General features: G+C 38.3%; 1 protein-coding gene across 4 annotated transcripts in view; it reads right to left on the bottom strand.

Annotated features, from left to right (window-relative positions):
* ASIP (agouti signaling protein) overlaps positions 1-24,135 on the bottom strand; it is a 117,287-nt gene that overhangs the window by 59,329 nt on the left and 33,823 nt on the right. The window contains exon 1 of one of the 4 annotated variants that reach the window (XM_023625920.2): positions 5,207-5,315. The exons of 1 other annotated variant lie outside the window; for it this stretch is intronic. The gene's annotated coding sequence lies outside the window, so the exon portion shown is untranslated. Of the gene's footprint in view, positions 1-5,071; positions 5,177-5,206; positions 5,316-24,135 lie in introns of those variants that run through there. 2 more of the 4 variants (XM_070246851.1, XM_070246852.1) reach the window with 2 other exon arrangements.

Raw genomic sequence — 24,135 nt, 5'->3', positions numbered from 1 at the left:
AAAAATTTGGAGTCCTTAAATAACAGAGCTGAAATTATGGAGGAAAGAATTAGCAATTTAGGCAACATGCATGCAAAGGACAGAAATATAGAAATGCTTTAGACAGAGTAGGAGAGAGAACTAAGACTAAAAAAAAATGAAGAAATCTCTGAGAAATATCCAACTCAATTAGGAAATGCAACATAAGGATTGTAGGTAGTCCAGAGGGAGAAGGGGGGAGAAAAGAGCAGAGAGCTCTTTAAAAGAAATAATAGCTGAGAACTTCCCAAACCTGGGGAAAGAGCTGGAAATATAAGTAAAAGAAGCTACTATAGCTCCTAATTACATCAATGTAAAAAGACCTTCTCCAAGGCATATGTAAAACTGGCAAGAATCAATGACAAAGAAAAAATGTTAAGGGCAGCAAGGCAGAAGAAAATAACCTACAAAGGAACCCCTACTAACCTTTCAGCAGATTTCTCAGGAGAAATTTTAGAGGCTAGGAGAGAGCAGAATGATGTATTCAAAATTCTGAAAGACAAATCCTTCAGCCAAGAATACTCTATCCATTGAAACTATCTTTCAGATATCATAGAGAAGTTAAAACTTTCCCAGATAAACAAAAACTGAGGGAGTTCATCACCACAAGACCCCACCCTATAAGAAAGGATCAAGAAGGTCCTCATACCTGAAAAACAAAGAGGGTTTACAAAACCTTGAGCAAGGAGATAAATAGGCAGATAAAATCAGAAAATTGCAGCTAGAGAACTGGTTAGCAAACACTTAATTATAACATTAAAGATAAAGGAAAGGAAAACATCAAGAATAAATATAACCACTTCATTTTAACCACAAATTCACAACACAAGATGGAATAAGTTGTGACAACAATAACTTAGACAGGGAAGTGGAAAGGGATGGAAACTGCTTAGACTAAGAAAATAAGAGGCTATCAGATATGGACTGTCTCATCTATGAGAACTTTTATAAAACCTAATGGTAACCACTAAACGAAAAATCAGAACAGAGACACAAATGATAAAGAGAAAACTGAAGAAACCATCATAGAGGGCCAATAAACTGAACTGGCAGTCCAAAATACACAGGACAAGAAACAAGGGAAGTACAGAACAGCTGGAAAAAAAATGATAAAATAGCAGCATTAAGCCCTCATATATCAATAATCACTCTAAATGTAAATGTATTGACTTCTCCAATCAAAAGTCACACAGTGGCCGGGTAGATTAAAAAACAAGACCCAAGAATATGCTGCCTCCAGGAAACACATCTCAGCTCTAAAGACAAACACAGTCTTAGAGTGAGGGGGTGGAAGGCAATACTGAAAGCTAATGGCAAACAAAAGAAAGCAGGCGTTGCCATACTCATATCAGACAAAGTAGACTTCAAGATGAAAAAGGCAATAAGAGACAAAGTGGGGCAGTATACAATAATAAAAGGGACATTCCACCAAGAGGACAAAACACTTATAAATATGTATGCACTTAACACAGGAACACCAATGTACATAAAGCAACTATTAAATGATCTAAAAGGAGATATTAACAGTAGCACAATAATAGTAAGGAACCTTAACACTCTACTTACTTACATCAATGGATAGATCATCCAGATAGAAAGTCAACAAGACAATAGTGGAATAAATGAAAAACTAGACCAGATGGACTTAATAAATATATATAGAACACTCCATCCAAAAACAGCAGAATACACATTCTTCTCAAGTGTACATGTAAAATTCTCAGAGATAGATCATATGTTGGGAAACAAGGCAAGCCTCAATAAATTTAAGAAGATTGAAATCATACCAAGTATCTTTTCTGCCCACAATGCTATGAAACTCAAATCAACTAAAAGAAAAAAGCTGGCAAAGTGACAAATATGTGAAGACTAAACAACATGCTCCTGAACAACTAATGGATCATTGAAGAAATTAAAGGAGAAATCAAAAAATATATGGAGACAAATGAAAATGAAAATACATCATACCAACTCATATGGGATGCAGCAAAAGTGGTCCTAAGAGGGAAATTCACAGCAATTCAGGCCTACCTTAACAAACAAGAAAAATCTCAAGTAAGCAATTTTAAAGTATACTTAACAGAACTAGAAAAACAACAAAGTCCAAAATCAGCAGAAGGAGTTATATAAGGAAAATTAGAGTAGAAATAAACTAAATGGAAACCAAAAAACAGTAGAAAGGATCAATGAAACTAAGAGCTGGTTCTTTAAGAAGATAAATAAAATTGACAAACCCTTAGCCAGACTCACTAAGAAAAACAGAGAGAAGGCTCAAATAAATAGAATTAGAAACGGAAGAAGAGAAATTAAAACAGATACCACAGATATACAAAGGATTATAAGAGAATACTATGAAAAACCATATCCCAACAAATTGAACAACCTAGAAGAAATCGCTAAATTCTTAGACTCATACAACCTCCCAAAACTGAATTGAGAGGAAATAGAGAATCTGAATAGATCAATCACGAGTAAAGAGATTGAAACAGTAACCAACAACCTCCCAAAAAATTAAATTCCAGGACCAGATGGCTTCTCTGGAGAAATCTACAAAACATTCATAGACTTAATACCTATGCTTCTCAATCTATTCCAAATAATTGAAGAAGATGGAACACTTCCTAAGACATTTTATCAGGCCAACATCACCCTGGTACCAAAACTAGATAAGGACAACACAAAGAAGGAAAATTACAGGCCAATATCGCTGATGAACATAGATGCAAAAGTCCTCAACAAAATGTCAGCAAATTGAATACAGCAATAGTTAAAAGGATCATACACCATGATCAAGTGGGATTTATACCAGGGATGAAGAGATGGTTCAACATCCACAAAGCAAACAATGTGATACACCACATTAATAAAATGAGGAATAAAAACCACATCATCATCTCAATAGATACAGAGAAACCATTTGATGAGATACAACACCAATTTATGATAAAAACTCTCAAGAAAACGAGTATAGAAGGAAAGTACCTCAACATAATAAAGGCCATATATGACAAACCCACAGCCAACATCATACTCAATGGGGAAAAACTGAAATCCATCCCTCTGAGAACAGGAACAAGACAAGAGTGACCACTTTCAGCATTCTTATTCAACATAGTACTGGAGGTTTTGGCCAGAGTAATTAGGCAAGAAAAAGAAATAAAAGGTATGTAAATTGGCAAGGAAGAAGTGAAATGGCCACTGTTTGCAGACAACATGATTTTATATACAGAAAACCCTAAAGAATCCATTGGAAAACTATTAGAAATAATCAACAACTACACCAAAGTTTCAGGGTACAAAATCAACTTACAAAAATCAGTTGCATCTCTATATTCTAATAATGGACTAACAGAAAAAGAAGTCAAGAATACAATCTCATTTACAATCACACAAAAAGAAAATATCTAGGAATAAATTTAACCAAGAAGGTGAAAGACCTATACATTGAAAACTATAAGACACTGTTGAAAGATATTGATGATAACATAAAGAAATGGAAAGATATTCCATGCACATGCATTGGAAGAATAAACATAGTTAAAATGTCCATACTACCTAAAGCAACCTACAGATTCAGTGCAGTCCCAATCAGAATCCCCATGACATTCTTCACAGAAATAGAACAAAGAATCCTAAAATTCCCCTCCTGCAGTCCCTTTAACAGGTCATCGCCAGTCAATTTAGGCAATTCTTTACTGAAAGTGTCTGCAATCGATTGTTCAAGTTGCATTATCTCTGCAGTTAAATTCTGATGACCCCGTAAAGAGCGCTTAATCTTTTCCCATCCTTCTGACATGCTAAAATGCAGTGGGGTGACACACATTTGTGTAGAATTCCAATCACATTTCAATATACTGCGGGTAGCAAGAACTGTCAGTTGATCCCCTAACCAAGATACAGTATGTTGCAAGTTAATTACATCAGTAGCTAATTGAGCATCTAAGTCCTTTTGCTGTTGCCATAAGGCATGAGAGTCTTTATGCCATTCCCTGATAAAGTCCGCAGTTTGTATCTCTTGCTGCAGTGCCAGGCTGGCCACAGCGGCCATCGCAGTAACGGATGCAACCGCAAGGATAGTCGCGACGATCAATCCCACTAGTCGACGGGAGCGATGTAGAACAACTTGAAGGGCATCATACAGATGTGAAACAGCAATAGAGTCAGACCAAGGATGTGTCAGATTAATAGGCATCCAAAGCTTGGAACGAGCTTTTACAATTATTACAGATTTGTTGGTATTTTCGATTGTCTCCCACCAAGTTTTGTTTACACATTGAGTAAAGACACAAGCAGCAGTACAATTTACATATCCCTCTGTAACATTTAACATAATTTTCCCTGATAGTAAGGAATAGGGAAATTTGACACAAGCAGTTGCAGTGTAGGTGTTATTCTTATGCAGATGAACCTGAAAAAGATCTAGAACTTTGAGACACATTTAAGGTAAAATTATTACCATACAGTCAAATGTCCAGACACCGCCCACAATTGAAACAAGTGCCCTGCCGCTGAGGTTTCAAGGCAGTAGCCATTTTGGAAATCAATTTATCTTCTTTTTTCTCCTCATCACTATCTTCCTCAGAATCTGAGCTAGACTTAAAAAATCCCATCAGGAGGCTCCGGCGGAGGGGGAGGGAAAGACCCCTCCTTTTCATCTCCTCCTTCCACCGGAACGTCCTCATAATGAGCCTCACTAGGACGGGAGTTAACCTCACTATCTGTTTCAAAAATTTCAAGCGCCTGAGTAATGGCACTACATAGAGTCCAAAGTTTAAGAGACATAACGTTTCCCCGCTGATGTTGCTTCCGCAACTCCTTTTGAACTTGCTTCTACTCCCCCAAATTTAACTGAGCCTTTGTCTGATGACGAAACCAATAACAATGGCATTCAATATGCAGAAATAATTCATTCAAGCGCCGAGAGGACGCTTTCATCCCGATGGACTTAAGGAGTCCCTTTATGAGGTCTAAATACTGTGACCTTAGGGAATTAGAATTCCCCATGATTTATTTATTCCCAAAAGTCCCCCTTTCACTTTTCTGGGGTGCTTACCCTTTCGGTCTCGTCGAGCCCCGCGACGAGATGTGCCTATTCCCGAAAGTCCCCCTTTCACTTTTCCGGGGTGAAGTCCCTTTCGGTTTCGTCAGATCCTGAAAGTCCCCCTTTCGCAATACCCGGGGTGCTTACCCTTTCAGTCTGGTCGTGCCCCACGTTGGGCGCCAGATGTTGCTGACGAAATGAATACACGAACACCGGTTGCTGTGTAGTAGTCTTCTCTCTATTCTATACCCCGAGCTAGCTGGGCTCTTTATTCTTGTAGCCCCTAAACAAAGCCGGCCTTTTGCCAAAGCAGTGAGTCAGCGACCTAAACCTGCGCAAGCGTCCCACAATAATGACCTTTCCCCTACACATCTGTTCATAACAGGTTCCTTCATAATGTTTCAAACTCCCAAGGTCCCAGGCTTGCTCCTTTTGAGGAGCTGATAAAACATTCTTGTTTGCAAGCAATGTTTTTCTTGGGGCCTTGTGAGTTCACCAGGCAGAACATTCTGTTTGCAGAAAAGTCCAGCCAGTCTTGTGGATGCCTCGCGTGCAAGAACAACCACATTTCATGCCAGGTCTCCTTCACCCACCAACTGGTAGAAAATATTTGCAAATCATATATCCAACAAGGTGTTAATCTCCAAAATATATAAAGAACTCATACAACTCAACAAGAAAAAAACAACAAAATGATCAAAAAATGGGCAGAGGATATGAACAGACATTTTCCCAAAGAAGATATACAGATGGCCAATAGGCACATGAAGAGATGTTCAACACTGCTAATCATCAGGGAAATGCAAATCAAAACTACAATGAGATATCAGCTTACACGTGTTAGAATGGTTATAATTACCAAGACTAAAAACAACAAATGTTGGAGACAATATGGAGAAAATGGACCCCTCATACACTGCTGGTGGGAATGCAAACTGGTACAGCCACTATGGAAAACAGTACAATGATTTCTCAAAATATTAAAAATAGAAATACCATACAATCCAGCTATCGCACTACTGTGTATTTATCTAAGGAACTTGAAATCAACAATTCAAAGAGACTTATGCACCCCTATGTTCATTGCAGCATGATCCACAATAGCCAAGACGTGCAAGCAACCCAAGTGCCCATCGACTGATGAATGGATAGAGAAGATGTGGCATAAATATACAATGAAATACTGCTTAGCCATAAAAAAAGACAAAATCGTGCCATTTGGGACAACATGGATGGACCTTGAGGGTATTATGCTACGTGAAATAAGTCAGACAGAGAAAGACAAATACCATATGCTTTCACTCATATGTGGAAGCTAAACAAACAAACACATGGATAAGGGGAACAGATTAGTGGTTATGAGAGCAGACAGGGATGGAGGGAGGGTGAAAGGGGTAAAGGGGCACATATGAACTGTGACGGATAAAAACTGGACTGTTGGTGGTGAACATGATTCAGTTCATACAGCAACTGAAATACAATGATGTACACCTAAAAAATTTACAGTGTTGTAAGCCAATATGACCTCAATAAAATAATTTTTAAAAGAAAAGGCAACTGTTACCTCCTACTGAGCCCAGGTTGAAACTAAATGCCTGACCTATAGAGGCTGTGTGACTCTTCAGCCTGATAGTTCCATTTTGCATGGATCAACAAGAACTTTACAACTAACCAGGAATGGGGCCAACAGACCTCACTATTCAAATAGAAATGGCATACAGATGGTCCCTGACTTAGGATGGTTCAATTTATGATTTTTCAACTTTATGATCATGTGAAAATGATATGCATTCAGTAGAAACCATACTTTATATTTTGAATTTTTATTTTTTCCAGGGCTAGTGATATGTGATAGTTTCCCTAAATGCTGAGCAGTGGCAGTGAGCTGTAGCTCCCAGTCAACTATGCGATCATGAGAGTGAACAACCGATATGCTGGCATCTGTACCCAGATAACCATTCTGTTTTTCACTTTCAGTACAGTATTCAATAAACTACATGAGATATTCAACACTTTATTATAAAATAGGCTTTGTATTACATGATTTTGCCCAACTGTAGGTTAATGTAAGTGTTCTGAGTATGTTTAAGGTAGGCTAGGCCAAACTATGATGTTTGGTAGGTTAGGTGTATTAAATACATTTTCGACTTACAATATTTTCACTTTACAAAGGGCTTATTGGGATGTAATCCCATCATAAGTTGAGGAAGATCTGTACTCAAGAGCGCAGCTAGGCTGGCCCTAGTGACACATTGGCTTTACGTGAAAACTTTCTCCCCTCACTGGCTCAGTTGGGTCCTTGATTTACAGAGGTACTCCTAAATGCCTAAACCTGGTTCATTGATGGTTTTGCTAAAACAAAAGCTGATGGTGTCCACTGGACGGTTGGCCCAAGTGACAATTCTCAAATGCCAACTGCAGTAAGGGCCAATTAGCACAATGAGCTGAAATTAAAGCCATCACCTTTACCTTAGGACTCGTCGTGTTATATTTTTACTGACTCTTGGGCTGTTGCCAATGGCCTAGCTGTCTGATCTGCTGTTTGGAAGACTACAGACTGGCAGATTAAAGGCACCCCTCTTTGGGTCATGAACTATAGAAACAAATTACAGATGTCAATCAAACAGTCTGCATCACTCATCTGATGTACACAATCAGGGCTCATTCTTTGATGAGACCAACTGGAATCAAGCTACTGATCAAGCCTGCACCACACAGATTGCCACAGCTGCTACCTAGATCCATCATCACATTGGACATGGCAGCACATCATGGACTGGGCACAAAGTAAAGGACTCTATGTTTCTGATGCAGAAGCTACCACTGCATGCCATACTTGTGACTTCTGCCAAAAGTTGGCTTATTTGTCTTAAGGTGAATGAAGCTATATTGCACTGGGTATTAACCCTACTGGCTCCTGTAGAATTGATGACAGCAGACCTTTGATCCCTTCTGAGGACTTCCATTAGTGTCTCATTGCATTGACTCTTTCTCAAATTATGGTTTTGCTATTCTAGTCTGATCAGCCAACTCTAGCCATTTTGTGGCCCTTGAAACTAATGTGTGTCATGCTTTTGGCTTTTTGGACCATGATAATAGTGCACATTTCTTGCAAATCTCATTCAACGATGGGCTGATATTAAAAATATTTGATAGTCATTTCACTCCCTTTATCATCCTCAGACAGCTGGCATCATTGAGAGATGGAGTAAACATTTTTTTAAATAACAGTTTTATTGAGATATAATTCACATAACACAAAATTCATCCCCCCTGCTTTTTTTGGTGAGGAAGATTGGCCCTGAGCTAACATGTGTTGCCACTCTTCCTCTTTTTTTTCCTTCCCCAACCCCGCCAGTACCTAGTTATATATCCTAGTTGTAGGTTTGTCTAGTTCTTCTATGTGGGACACCACCTCAGCATGGCATGACGAATGGTGCTAGGTCCACACCCAGGATCTGAACCAGCAAACCCCAGACTGTCGAAGTGGAGTGCATGAACCTAACCACACGGCCATGGGGCTGGCCCCAAAATTCACCCTTTTGAAATGTACAATACAGTGGTTTTTAACATGTTTACAGAGTTGTGCAACCATCTTACAATATGTAGTCTTTTCTGACTGGCTTCTTCGACTTTGCGTAATGTTTTCAAAGTTCATCCATGTTGTAGCATACATCAGTACTTCATTCTTTTTCATGGCTGGATAATATTTCATTTTATGAATATACTACATTCATTTATACATTCATCTGTTGATAGGCATTTGAGTTGTTTCCACTTTGGGGACAGTATGAATAATGCTGTTTTGAACATTTGTGTACAAGTTTTTGTATGGATTTATGTTCATTTCTTTTGGGTGCATACCTAGGAGTGGAATTGTTGGGTCACATGATAATTTTATGTTTAACATTTTGAGGCACTCTCAAGCTATTTTCCAAAGTGGGTGCACCATACCATTTAACAATCCCATAAGCAATAAACCAATTTCCCCACATCCTTGTCACCACTTGCTATTATCTTTCTTTTTGATTATAGCCATCCTAATGGGCGTGAAATGCTACCTCATTGTGGTTTTGATTTGCATGTCTCTAATGACCAATGACGCTGAGCATCTTTTCATGTGCTTATTGTCCATTAGTATATCTTCTTTTGAGAAATGTCTGTTTAAATCCTTTGCTCATTTTTAAATAGGCTTATTTGTCTGTTTGTTGTTAAGTTGTAAGAGTTCTTTATATATTCTGGATACAAAATCCTTACCAGATATATGATTTACAAATATTTTCTCCCAAATATTTTTCTGTGGGTTATCTTTTCACTTTCTTGATGGTGTTCTTTGAAGCACAAGAGTTTAAACTTTTTTTTGCTGAGGAAGATTAGCCCTAAGCTAACATCTGTTGCCAATTTTCCTCTTTTATTGCTTGAGGAAGATTAGCCCTGAGCTAACATCTGTGCCAGTCTTCATCCACTTTATATGTAGGTCCCTGCCACAACATGGCTACCAAGTGGTGTAGGTCTGTGCCAGGATCCAAACCTGTGAACCTGGGCTGCTGAATGGAGTGTGCCAAACTTAACCACTATGCCATGGGGCCAGCCCCAAAAGTCTTAAATTTTGATGAAGCCCAATTTATCTTTTTTTTCTTTTCAATTGTACTTTTGGTGTCATATCTAAGAAACCACTGCCTAATCTAATGCCACGAAGATTTATTCTTATGTTTTCTTTTAAGAGTTTTATAGTTTTAGCTCTTCCATTTAGGTCTATGATCCATTGTGAAAGAACTTTTGCATGTGGCAAGAGTTAGGCATCTGACTTCAATCTTCTGCCTGTGGCTATCCAATTGTCCCAGCACCATTTGTTGAAAAGACTATTTTTTCCCCACTGAATGGTTGGCACATCTGTCAAAAATCAATTGACTGTAAATGAATGGATTTATTTCTAAACAATTCTATTCCATTGATCTATTCATCTATCCTTAGGCCAATACTGTAATTGTTAATTTTATGTGTCAACTTGGCTGGACTACAGGATGCCAGGATATTTGGCTAAACATTATTTCCAGGTGTGTGTGTGTAAATGTTTTATGTTATGCACATGCTCAGCAACATAGACTTCCACTCACCAAGGCAAACCTGGCTACAGCCACCAGTGAGTCCTCAATCTGCCAGCAGCAGAGACAAACACTGAGTCCCCAATATGGCATCATTCTCTGGGGGTGATAAATGAGCTATCTGGTGGTTGGCTAATTACACTGGACCACCTCCATCATGGAAGAGGCAGCATTTTGTTCTTACTGGAATAGACACTTACTCTGGATATGGATTTGCCTTCCCTGCACATAATGCTTCTGCCAAAACTACCATCCGTGGACTTAGAGAATGCCTTAGCCATTGTTACAGTATTCCACACAGCCTTGATTCAGATCAAGGAATTCACTTCACAGCAAAAGAATCATAGCAGTGGGCCCATACTCACGGAATTCACTGGTCTTATCATGTTCCCCACCATCCTGAAGAAGCTAGATTGATAGAATGGTGAAAAGGCCTTTAGAAGATTCAGTTATAGCACCAGCTAGTGGCAATATCTTGCAGGACTGGGGCAAGGTTCTCCAGAAGGCTGTGTATGTTCTGAATCATCATCCAATATATGGTGCCGTTTCTCTGACAGCCAGATTCACAGGTCCAAGAATCAGGGAATGGAAATGGGAGTGGCATCACTTACTATTACCCATTAGCAAAGTTTTTGCTTCGTATTCCCACAACTTTATGGTCCGCTGACCTATAGGTCTTAGTTCCAGAGGAGGGAATGCTTCCACCAGGAGACACAACAATTCCATTAAACTGGAAGTTAAGACTGCCACCCAGAGATTTTGTGCTCTTCATGTCTCTGAATCAATAAGCAAAGAAGGGAGTTACTATACTGGCTGAGGTGATTGGCCATGACTGTTAGGAGGAAATTAGACTACTACTCCACTATGCTACTACTCCAGTGTGTGTGTGTGTATCTGCTATTGATTCTGTTCCTCTGGAGAACCATGACTAATACAAGTACCATGCTGTTTTGACTACTATAGCTTTGTAGTAAGTTTTGAAATTGAAGTGAATCCTACAACATTGTGCCTCTTTTTCAAGATTGTTTTGGCCATTCTAGGTCCCTTGCATTTCTACATGAAGTTTTGGATCAGTTTGATAATTTCTGCAAAGAAAAGGCAGCTGGAATTTTAATAGGGATTGAGTTGAATGTGGAGCTCAATTTGGGAATTATTTCCACCTTAACAATATTAAGTCTTCCAATCCATGAACTGGGAATGTCTTTCCATTTATTAAGATCTGCTTTAATTTCTTTCAACAATGTTTTTGGTTTTTAGTATACAAGTCTTGAAGTTTTTTGCTAAATTTATACTTAAACATTTTATTTATTGATGCTATCATAAATTGAATTGTTTTATTAATTTCATTTTTACATTGCTCCATGCTAGTGTACAGAAATAGAATTGATTTTGTATTTTGATCTTGTATCCTGCAACCTTGCTGAACATACTTAGTAGTTCTTATGGTATTTTGTGGATTACTTAGGATTTACTATGTACAAAATCATGTCATAAAGATAAAGCATGTCAATAGAGAAAGTTTTACTTCTTTCTCTCAAATCTGGATGCATTTTTATTCTTTTTCTTGCCTAATTACTCTGGCTAGAACCTCCAGTACAATGTTGAATAGAAGTGGACATTGAATGGACTTTTAAAAAATTAACTCAAAACAATTTCTGACTCTTATCTCTTTAACTCTCCTGGTCCACACATCTTAGAAAGGAAATTTAGTTATGGAATGTGGCTATCTCTAGAAAGAAATCATCTCCTCTTATGTGCTTAATGGTTAATGATCAAGATGAATGAGGTGAAGAGTTATATAGACCTATTTTGGAAATTTAGGTTTCTGCCTGACTATTCCTGGACATAATGTACCTTTCTTTCTCCCAACAGTAGCTCCAGGTCAGCCTGGTTGTTACACCCTCTAGGGAACAGCCCAGCCAAAAGGATGTCTAGGGCATTCAAATTTAATTCTGATTCAGCTACCTAGATTCTTTTGTTAGACTGACATGGTCCTAAATCATGAGAACAATCACTACATGGTTGAGTATACTACTGGCTAAGTCTTCCTACAGTTGCCCAAGCAGGCTGGGGAGAGGATATAATGTGTTTTCATCAATTTTTAAAAATGTCCTTGTCCCACTGGCATTTGACCTTTTCAGATGAAAAGTCTGGTGTGAGTAGAGAAGAACTGAAGAAAAGGTGAAATTACAGCTACTGGGATAGGATACACTATAGACACACATTGTGGCTATGGAAGGACAGCAACAACCTCAGCACCCAGAGAAGGAACATCTTAAGCCCTAGGAAATGTGGAGAGATGGGGAACAATTAAAGTTTTCTTTGTCCTTTAGATTCAGCATTGCAACCTAGCAAAATAATCATCTGGTTTGTTTGAGTCTGACTGCCATCAGGCTGGCAATCTCACCTGCTGCTGGGTTTGTCATCCCTGTCCATGTGCTGTGAAAACAGATAAATTCATGTGGACTTGGCCCGACACTGCACCTTCCGTGCCTGATACTATAAATATCAGCTCCCCAAAGAGGATTTCCCCAAGTTCTCCCAACATGTGCATATATGCAAGCTCACAGATTGGCATAACCATGTTTCAGTCTGACAAGTACAAAATCATATGCCTCTCATGATGCCTGAGTGGCCTTGGTTGTGCTATGAATGGTGATTGAGACTGGCCTTAGACTACATCTTGGCTGTCTGAAATAAGACCTGTTGATCCTCTCTGGGATTTATTCATAGTTGACTGAGTCTGGGACCCTGGAAGACATGGTTGAGGTCAGTACTGCAGGTTGGCCTCATCCTGTTGCTTAGAGACCTATTGGCAGTGGCCTATGCTATATGAGATAAATTGAATGGATTTGGTTCCAGCCTCTATCAGTCATATTAATCAGAGTGGCCAACAGAATGACTTACTCATGTGAAAATCCATCAGAAGCTAAGATGATTTGGGACTGAAGGTGGATGTTGTTAGGACACTGCCATGGGTCTCATGTTCCCTTTCATCTTACAGAGTATTCCAAGAAGCAAGAAATTGATAGCCCTTTACCCAGGACATTTCTCAGGATTGCCTTTGTAGCAAGCAACCTTAAGGTAGGAGTTAATATCTCCCTAGGACAAAAAGCAGGCTTGATTACTGCTTGCTTTAAAACAGTGGGTTTCCAAAGCTCATAGATACAGAGAACAGACTGGTGGTTGCCAGAGGTTGGGGGTGGGTGAAATGGGTGAAGAGAGATGAAAGGCACAAATTTCCAGTTATAAAATAAATAATGGGGATATATGTACGGCATGGTTACTGCAGTTAATAATACTGTATTTCATATTTGAAAGTTACTAAGAGAGTAAATCTTAAAAGCTCTCATCACAAGAAAAAAGATTCTGTAACTATGTATGGTGACGGATGTTAACTAGACTTATTGTGGTGATCATTTTGCAATATATACAAATATTGAATTATTATGTTGTGCACCTGTAACTAATGTATGTCAGTTATACCTCAATAAAAATATTACATTCTGATATAAATAAAATAAACTGTAGTTGTTACAATAAACAAAACAAAATAATGGGTTCCCCGAGCTCAGCATTCCTCTTATGTAAAACATTTCACTGTATTTGCAGACATTCATCTGGGTCCTCTGTGTTGTCCCTGTTGAACTTGCAAGCAAGGGGAACTGATGCAAAAGGTTGATGCTCAAGCTGCTTGCTATATGGTAAGTAATAAAGTACTTTGTCTCTGACCCAAGAGTCTCATATCTTCTGTCAGCATCCATGAAACAATAACAAGCTAACTTTTTTTTTTTGAGGAAGATTAGCCCTGAGCTAACTACTACCAATCCTCCTCTTTTTGCTGAGGAAGACTGGCCCTGAGCTAACATCCACGCCCCTCTTCCTCTGCTTTATATGTGGGATGCCTACCACAGCATGGCTTTTTGCCAAGCGGTGCCATGTCCGCACCAGGGATCCGAACTGGCAAACCCCGGGCTGCCGAGAAGTGGAACCTGCGAACTTAACCTCTGCACCACGAGGCCGGCCCCCAAGCTAACTTATTAACTTGTAAGTAGGGTAAAATCAAATCCTAGACCTGACATGTATGAGAGTTCCATTTGTTCCACGTCCTCATCAACACTCCATATGGTCAGTCTTTTTAATTTTAGAAATTCTAATAGGTGGGTGTAGTGGTATCTCACTGTGGTTTAAATTTGTATTTCCCTAATGAGCTTATTCCTACCTGAATATTTCCTTTGGTAGAGTGTCTGTTCAAATATTTTGCCCATTTAAAAAAATTGGGTTGTTTTCTTATATTTCTTATTATCTTCTGGATACAAGTCCTTTGACAGAGAAGTTATTTGTAAATAATTTCTCCCAGAGGCTTGGATTTTCATTGTCTTTAACAGTATCTTTTGAAGAGTAGAAGTTCTTAATTTTGATGAAGCTCAATTTATTAATTTTTTTCTTTTATACATTGTACTTTTCAAGTCATGTTTAAGAAATCTTTACTTAACCCACAGTCACAAAAACTTTCCCCTATATTTTGTTTTAAACACTTTATTGTTTGTCTCACCATATAATAAGATTTTACATTTATGTCTACAGTCCATTTCAAATTAATTTTTGTAAACAGTGTGAGGTTATGGGTTGAATTTCATTTTATTGCATATGGATATCTAATTCTTCCAGCACGAGCACCATGTGCTGAAAAGACTATCCTTTGTAGCTTTGTTGGAAATCAATTGACCATATATGTGTGAGTCTATTCCTAGACTCTTTATTTTAAACCATTAACTTATTTCTCTATCTTTATTCCAATACCACATTTTGTTGATTACTTTCTAAGTCTTTAAGTCAGGGAGAGTAAATCTTCAAACTTTGTTCCTCTTTTTCAAAGTTGTGCTGGCTATTCTAGGTTCTTTGTATTTCCATGTGAATTTTAGAATAAGCTTGAAAACTTCTAAAAATTCCTGCTGGGATTTTGATTAGGGTTTTATTGAATCTATAGACTGACATAGAGGGAACTGACATCTTGACAACATTGAGTCTTCTGATCCATGAAGTATATATCTCTACTTATTCAGGGCATATTTAATTTCTCTCAGCAATGTCTTATAGTTTCAGTATACAGGTCTGTATATGTTTATCACGAAGAATTTAATATTTTTGATACTATTATAAATGGTATTTTTTTTACATTTCAATTTCTATTGTCTTTGTTACTATATAAAAATACAATTGATTTTTGTATATTCATCTTGAATGCTTCAACCTTGCTAAACTTACTTATTAGTTCTAGTACAGTTTTTGAGGATTTCATTGGATTTTCTACATAAGCTATCATGTCTTCTGCAAATACATACAGTTGTAACGTTTCATTGCCAAACTGGGTGGATTTTATTTCTTTTTCTTGCCTTAGTGTATTGGCTAGAACCTTCAGTACAATGATGACTAGAAGGTGCAAGAACAGATATCCTTGTCTTGATCCTTATCATAGAGGGAAAATGTCTTTAATCATTAAGTATGATGTTAGCTGTAGGTTTTTTGTAGATGCTCTTTATCAGGTTGAGGAAGTTCTTTTCTATTCTGGTTAGCTAAGATTTTTTTTAAAAATCAGAAATGGATGTTGGATTTTTGTCAAATGTTTTTTATGCATCTACTTAAATGATCATATAGTTTTTCTTTTTTAGTTTGTTAAAATGGTAAATTACATTGATAGAGTTTTGAATGTTAAAGCAACCTTGCATTCCTGAGATAAACCACTTGGTCATAATGTATTATCCCTTTTAGTACATTGTCGGATTTGAATAGCCAAAATTTTGTGAAGAATTTTGCATCTATATTCATGATGTATATTGGTCTTTCGTTTTCTTTTTCCGTAATGTCTTTGATTTTGGTATGAGAGTAATCCTAGACTCATAATGAGTTGGTATATGTTCCCTTCTTTCTTACTTTTTCAGAAGAGTTTGTGTGGAATTGGTATTATTTCTTCCTTATATATTTGGTAGAATTTACCGATAAAGCCAATTGGGCCTAGAATTTTCCTTATGGGAAGAGTTTGAACGACAAATTCAATTTCTTTAATAGATTTAGGAATATTGTTATATGATTTTTTTTCTTGAGTGAATTTGGGTAGTTTCCGTCTTCCAGGGAACTTGACTATTTCATCTAAATTGCTGAAATTCATCTAATTGTCTATTTCATCTAAATGTATTGGCATAAAGTTGTTCCTGATATTTCCTTATTATCCTTCTAATATCTGCAGAATCTCTAGTGATATCCTCTCTCTAATTTCTAACCAGGTAATTTATTTCTTCCTTCTTTTTTCCCTAATCAGTCTGGCTACATGTTTATCAATTTTATTGATCTTTTCAAATAACCAGCTTTTGTTTTCATTTATTTTCTTTATTGCTTTTCTATTTTACTAATTTCTGCTTTTTTAATTCTTTATTATTTCCATTTTTCCTCAATTTTATTATTTCCTTTTATCTGCTTACTCTGGGTTTCATTTGCTCTTCTTTTTCTAGGTCTTTAAGGTGATTTGAGAACATCCTCTTTTTCTAACATAGGAATTTAGCACTATAAGTTTCCAAATACTGCTTTATTGGCATCCCATAAATTTTATTCAATTCACAATATTTTCTACCTTTTCTTTTGATTTCTTCTTTGACTCATGGGTTATTTAGAAGTATGTTATTTAGTTTCCAAATATTTGGGTATTTTTCAGTGATCTTTTTGTTATTGACTTCTAATTTAATTACACTGTGGTCAAAGTACATATCCTGTGTGACTTAAATCATTTAAAATTTATTGAGACTTATTTTTAGCCCAGAATATTGTCAATCATGGTAAATATTCTCTGTGCACTTGAAAAGAATGCATTCTACTGTTGTTGGGTGGATTAGTCTATAAATACTAGTTAGGTCAAATATCAGTTGATAGGGTTGATCAAGTCTTCTATATCCTTGTTGACTTTTTTCTATTTGTTCTATTGATTATTAAGATAGGGATGTTGAAATCTCTTACCATAATGCTGAATTTGCCTGTTTCTCCTTGCAAGTCTATCACAGTTCTTGTTTCATGTATTTTGAAGCTCTGTTGTTAAGTTTATAAACATTTAGGACTATTATATCCTCTTGATGAATTGACCTCTTTATTATTATTCCTGGTAATACTCTTTGCCTTGTAATCTACTTTATTTGATATTAATAGAGCCATTCTAGCTTTCTTTTGATAAGTGCTAGTATATCTTTTTCCATTATTTTACCTTTTTATTTATGCTTTTATATTTAAAGTGAGTTTCTTGGAGGACATTTGTAGTTGGGTCTTGCTTTTCTATCCAATTTGACAATTTCTGCCTTTTAATATTGATGTTTAGACCATTTGCATTTAATGTGATTATTGATATGATTGAGTTTAAATCTGCCATCTTGTTCTTTGTTTTCTATTTATCCTATGTGTTCTTTGTTCTTTTCAGCTTTCTTTTGTATTAATTGAGTATTTTTCTTACTTTTATTTATTTATTTATTTTTTGAAGAAGATTAGCCCTGAGCTAACATCTGCTGCCAATCCTCCTCTTTTTGTTGAGGAAGACTGGCCCTAAGCTAACATCCATGCCCATCTTCCTCTGCCTTATATGTGGGATGCCTGCCACAGCATGGCATGCCAAGCAGTGCCATGTCCACACCTGGGATCCGAACTAGCGAACCCCGGGCTGCTGAAGCAGAAAGTGTGCATTTAACTGCTGCGCCACAGGGCCAGTCCCAAGTATTTTTATTGTTTTATCTCCTTTTTTGTTATTTTTATCTTTGCTAAGATTTTCTTTTTATCATGAGTTTTAAGAAATTTGATTATGATGTGTCTTGGTATAGGTTTCTTCATGTTTCCTGTGTTTGAGTTTGAACTTCTTGGATCTATGTATTTATAGTTTTCATCATATTTAGAAAAGAATCGCCATTATTTTTTCAATTTTTTTTCCTGATTCTCCCTTCCTTCTATTTTTAGGAATTCCAATTACACATATATAAGCCTGCTTAAAATTGTCCCAGAGTTCACTGATAACTCTGTATATGTACTTTTCAGTCATTTTTCTTTGTGTGTTTCACTTTGGATAGTTTCTATTGCTGTGTCTTCAAGTTCACTAATCTCTTCTGCAATGTCTAATATGTCATTAATCTCATCCAATATATTTTTCATCTTTATAAATTTGATTGGGGCCATTTTTGTGTCTTCCACGTCTCCACTTACCATGGTCGATCCTTTCTTTAGCCTCTTGTACATAAGGCATACAGTAACAATAATTATTTCAATGTCCTTGCTACTAATTCTACCATATGTATCATTTCTGGGTTGGTTTCTTTTTTTTCTAAGTAGGCTTTTTTTTTTTTTTTTTGGTGAGGAAGATTGGTTCTGAGCTAACATCTATTGCCAATCTTCCTCTTTTTTTTTCTCCCCAAAGCCCCAGTACATAGTTGTATATCCTAGCTGTAAGTTATTCTAGTTTTTCTATGTGGGATGTTGCCACAGCATGGCTTGAGTGGTGTGTAGGTCTGCACCCAAGATCTGAACCAGCAAGCCCCAGGCTGCTGAAGTGGAGTAGATGAACTTAACCACTATGCCACCAGGCTAGCCCCTGGGTTGGTTTCTACTGATTAATTTTTGTCCTAATTAAAGGTCATATTTTTCTGCCTCTTTGAATATGTGGCAATTTTTGTTTGGATGGTCAGACATTGTAAATTTTACCTTGTTGGGTGATGTATATTTTTGTATTCTTGTAAGTATTGTTGAGCTTTGTTCTGGGGTATAGTTAAGTTACTTGGAAACATTTTTATTCTTCCAGATCTTGAATTTAAGCTTTGTTAGGCTGGACCAGAGCAACCTTTAGCTAGAACTAGTATTTCCCCAGTATTAAGGCAAAACTCTTCTGAATACTCTTCCTTATGCCTTGAATTATGAAGTTTTTCCACTCTGAATGGTGGGAATAGGTACTAGTCCCAGCCCTGTGTGATCATCGGTGTTTTTTTTCCTGCTAATCCTTTGCAGCAATTCTTTCCCCAGCTTCAGGGAGTTTCTTCATAGGCTGCTATATACTTTAGCGAGATCTTCTGAAGATTTCTGGAGTTCTTTCTCTGTGCAGCAATTTCCTCTCTGATACTCTGCCCTGCAGACTTTATGTGCTTTGGCTTTTAAAGACTCATAGCATTGTCTTCATCAATTTAGGGACATTGCCACTTTGCCTGGATTCCTCCTCACTGCACCATGGCCTGGAAAGTTGCCAGTCACTAAGCTAATCATAAGGCTCACTTGTTTTCCATCTTTCAGGGAACACTGGCTTTCATACCTGGTGTCCACTGAAACCATTGCTTCATATATTTTGTTATGCTTTTTAGGTGTTTCAGGTGAGAGGGTAAATTTAATCCCAGTTATTCCACCTCGGTTGGTTGTGTTTATTCTATTCAAAGTAACAAAATTAAGGCCCTGAACAGAAATAAGTGGTGTTCTTAACCATCTGTGAGTCAACTATATACTATACTAAACTCTCATCACCAGTGATTAATTGGAGTTGATGAATTTTTTGTATTATACCTCTTAGAGGAAGTAATCAAGTGTCAAAAGCATGTCTTTGGAGTTAAAATTGGATAACTTGGGTTTAAATTCTATCTTTATCATTAATTAGCTATGTAACCATAGATAGGCAATTTTAGCTCCTTGAGCTTCAGTTTTATCATCTGTAAAATAAGGATAATGATATATATTTACTAGATTGCTGTGAGCATTAATTGAAATAACCAATACAAAATATCTATCCTAATGACTGGTACATAGTAAAAGTCTTGACAAATGGTAGCTGTTATTATCAAAGGCACTTTTTTTTACTAAGATTACCATTACTATGGTTTCTGCATAGATATTCAAATTTAATAAACTATAAGCCAAGTGACGACATTGCTCCTTTATTGCAAATTTGTCACTTGTCTTAAAATTAAATTTTGTGGCTTTCTTGGATGTTACTGTCTTGCAGATAATTTATGAAGTTTGTGTTTGTGTGTGGGGGGGGGGTTGCTGAGGAATATTCACCCTGAGCTAATATCTGTGCCAATCTTTATGTATTTTTTAGTATGTGGGCCACCAGCACTGCATGGCCACTAACAGAGCAGTGCAGGTCTGCACCCAAGAACTGAACCCAGGCCGCCAGAAGCCAAGCATACTGAACTTAACCACTAGGCCACTGGGGCTGGCCCTATGATGACTTTTTCTTTTTATTTATTTATTTATTTATTTATTTATTTATTTATTTTGAGGAAGACTAGCCCTGAGCTAACTACTGCTGGTCCTCCTCTTTTTGCTGAGGAAGCCTGGCTCTGAGTTAACTTCCTCTACTTTATATGTGGGACGCCTACCACAGCATGGCGTTTGCCAAATGGTGCCATGTCTGCACCCGGGATCTGAACTGGCGAACCCTGGGCTGCTGAGAAGCAGAACATGTGAACTTAACTGCTGCACCACCAGGCCAGCCCCTATGACGACTTTTTAAAATAGTATCTCATGATTAAACCAAATTTACATTCATAATGGCCCAAGAAAATGCACTAGCTAACTAATATAAATTACGTACATAATACCCAGGTAGAGTGTTTTTGCCAACATGGTCAGTCAACATATGAGACATATGTTCCAAAATAGTGGTAGGTTTAATTACTAAATAAATATTTAAAAATCAATGGTGTTGGTATATGCCAACAATAACAACTTAAAATGTATAATAGCAAAATAAAAACATCTCATTCACATCAGAAAGAATTACAAAAATAAAATAATTAGAAATACATTTAGGAGAGGTTCTTGTCAAGATGGCGCTGTGAGCAGATGTTGAACTCGCCTCCTCCCACGAACACAACCAGGTTACAACAATTTTGGGAAGAATCACCCTGGATTGAAAACTGAAAACTGGATAAAAAGAACCCCCACGACAAGGGACAGTCCTGACGAAAGCAGAAGAGGCAGTAACTCTGGCCGGAGAGGAAAAAGGCCACCTATGGGAGCAGCAGAGCTTCTCAGCAGGCCAGGCGGAAGCCAACCTAAGGTACGCAGCCCTCCCTGGAGGAGTGAGGTCTGGAGCGGGGGCAATACCGCTATAACCATCCTTCGGACTCAGCCCAACTGAGATGGGGGTCTTACTGTCTGGCTTTGCTGGCTATTAACTGCAGCGAGGACACCCCAGAAAAGCTATCGGCCGAAAGCCTAAAAGATCCGGGTCTTAAAGGGCCCACGCACAAACTCACTCATTGCAGCAACCTAAAATCACCAGAGAGAAGGCTGACTGTCCTTTGGTGAAACAAGACTCACCTGGTGGGTTCTGGGGGCATCTTGGTGAGAGGAGGATCCTCTCCTGAGACTGAGACATTGGTGGGAGCTGTCGTTCTGAGCTGATCCAGGTGTGCTGATACAGACACCAGTGGGGGCCATTGAGGTGTGTCCCTTGGGCTGTTAGCCCAGGGGTCTGCCACATCCACTAGAGCACAGATTTAATCCAGTTCAGCCAGGGCAGGCAACCCACCCTAGGGACTGGCCCCACCTAACAGCAAGCCCTCAGGTTACTTTTCAGCCTGCATTGACTGAGTGCCTTGATCCTCTACAGGCAGGCAAGGGTGTCTGCCTCTGTGGGGCAGGGCTTGTGTGAGGACCAGGTGAACTGTGGGGGGCATTGGGGCAGAGGTGGGGGCCACTGCAGGGTGGCAGTGGGGTACGCTCCAGGGGGTTGAGAAGTGTGCACGGACCAGGACTGTGCTGACAGTGTATGCGGTCCAGAGGGGGGTGAGGCTTATCAGTGGCAGAAGACTTGTGCTTCACAAATAGCCATAAAAAGGATCAGCCCCACCTTCCAAAGCCTGAAACAACTGAGTGCTCCATGTCAAGGGCTAGCCCCACTCAGCTGCACTCCTAAGAGAACTGACATCAGCCTTGTTGGCCTCAGGCCTATCACAACTGTACGCCCCTGAGCCTAGCAACCAGCTACACTGAGTACCAACCCAATTAAGAGGACACTTGCAATTAGAGTGTGCTAATAAACTTTGTAGCCAACAGTGCTGAGGCCCCTCCAAACCCGATTTACAAACAGCTGGCCAGGGAAGGAAAGACCAGACTCCCTGGGTACCTGCAGTGGGAGCAACCCTGACACAGCAGAAGAACACAAGTAGCCCACAAAGGGGTCACTCCTGGTTCTTATGGTCTCCTGACGAGAGGGAAGCACACTGTTGGGCTCTTGTTTGGAGCTCTCTGTGCTTCCTGAACTTGGATGTCTGTTTCCCTCCTCAGGTGAGGAAAATTTTCCTCTATTATTTCGACAAATAAATTTTCTGCCCCTTTGTCTCTCTCTTCTCCTTCTGAGACCCCTATAATCCGAATGTTAGCACGCTTGATATTGTCCCAGAGTTCCCTTACACTGTTCTCAGAGCTCCAAACAAGAGAAGCCCAAAGAGGCCCACATAAGGCATCTCATACATAAGGCCACTTCTCCAAGATCAGGAGACAAAGCCGACTCACCTAGTACAAAGAAAATAGCACAGAGAAAGAGGCATAATGAGGAGGCAAAGGAATACTTTCCAAGCAAGGGAACACTACAAAACACCAGAAAAAGAACTAAGTGAAACGGAAACTAGCAACCTCCTTGACAAGGAATTCAAACAAAATATAATGGGGATGCTCACAGATATGCAGAGAAGAATGGATGAACACAGTGAGCACATCAGCAAAGAATTGGAAGATATAAAAAAGAACCAATCAGAAATGAAGAGTACAATACTTGAAATGAGAAATTCACTAGAGGGACTCAATAGCAGAGTAGAGGAAGCAGAAGAACGGATCAGCGAGCTAGACAAAAGATTAGAGAAAATCACCCAAGCAGGATAGAAAAGAGAAAAAAGAATTAGGTAGAATGAGAACAGTGTAAGGGAACTCTGGGACAATATCAAGTGTGCTAACATTCGGATTATAGGGGTCCCAGAAGGAGAAGAGAGAGACATAGGGGCTGAAAATTTATTTGTCGAAATAATAGAGGAAAATTTTCCTCACCTGAGGAAGGAAACAGACATCCAAGTTCAGGAAGCACAGAGAGCTCCAAACAAGAGAAGCCCAAAGAGGCCCACACCAAGACATATTATAATCAAAATGTCTAAAATTAAAGACAAAGAGAGAATCCTAAAAGCAGCAAGAGAAAGGCCACAAGTGACATATAAAGGGAAGCCCATCAGGCTGTCAGCGGACTTCTCAGCCGAGACCGTACAGGCAAGAAAAGAATGGCACAACATATTTGAAGTGCTAAAAGGAAAAAACCTACAACCAAGAATACTCTATCCATCAAGGCTGTCATTCAGAATGGAAGGAGAGATAAAGAACTTCCCAGACAAGCAAAAGTTAAAGGAGTTTATCACCAAGAAACCAGTTCTACAAGAAATGCTGAAGGGACTTATTTAAGTGGGAAAGTAATGACCACAAATAGAGATAAAAGAAAAAAATTATCAAAAAAACCCAAAACAATAACAAGAAAAAACAGGCAATAAAATCACTTGTAATGTAAAAGTATAGTAAAGGCAGCAGATCAACTACCTGTGGAGGTAATATGAAGGTTAAAAGACAAATGTACTAAAATTAGCTATTTCAATGATAAGAGGGTAATGGATATACACACACTAAACAAAAGACTATATATGATGTGAAAAACATATGATGTGGGAGGAGGGGAGTGAAAAAGTAGAACTTTTAGAAAGAGGTCAAGCTAAAGAGTCTATCTACTCAATATAGACTGTTATATGCATAGTATATTAAATAGGATCCTCATGGTAACCACAAACCAGAAACCTATAACAAGCAGGAAAAAAAGTAAGACAAAAGAAATCAAACATATTACTAAAGATAGCCATCAAACCACAAGTGAAGAAAGCAAGAGAAAAAGAAAGGAACTGAGAAGAACTACTAAAACACCCCCCCCAA

Source organism: Equus caballus, chromosome 22 (assembly GCF_041296265.1).
Source record: "Equus caballus isolate H_3958 breed thoroughbred chromosome 22, TB-T2T, whole genome shotgun sequence".
Classification (NCBI taxonomy): domain Eukaryota; kingdom Metazoa; phylum Chordata; class Mammalia; order Perissodactyla; family Equidae; genus Equus; species Equus caballus.
This window is presented reverse-complemented; position numbering and strand designations above follow the sequence as displayed.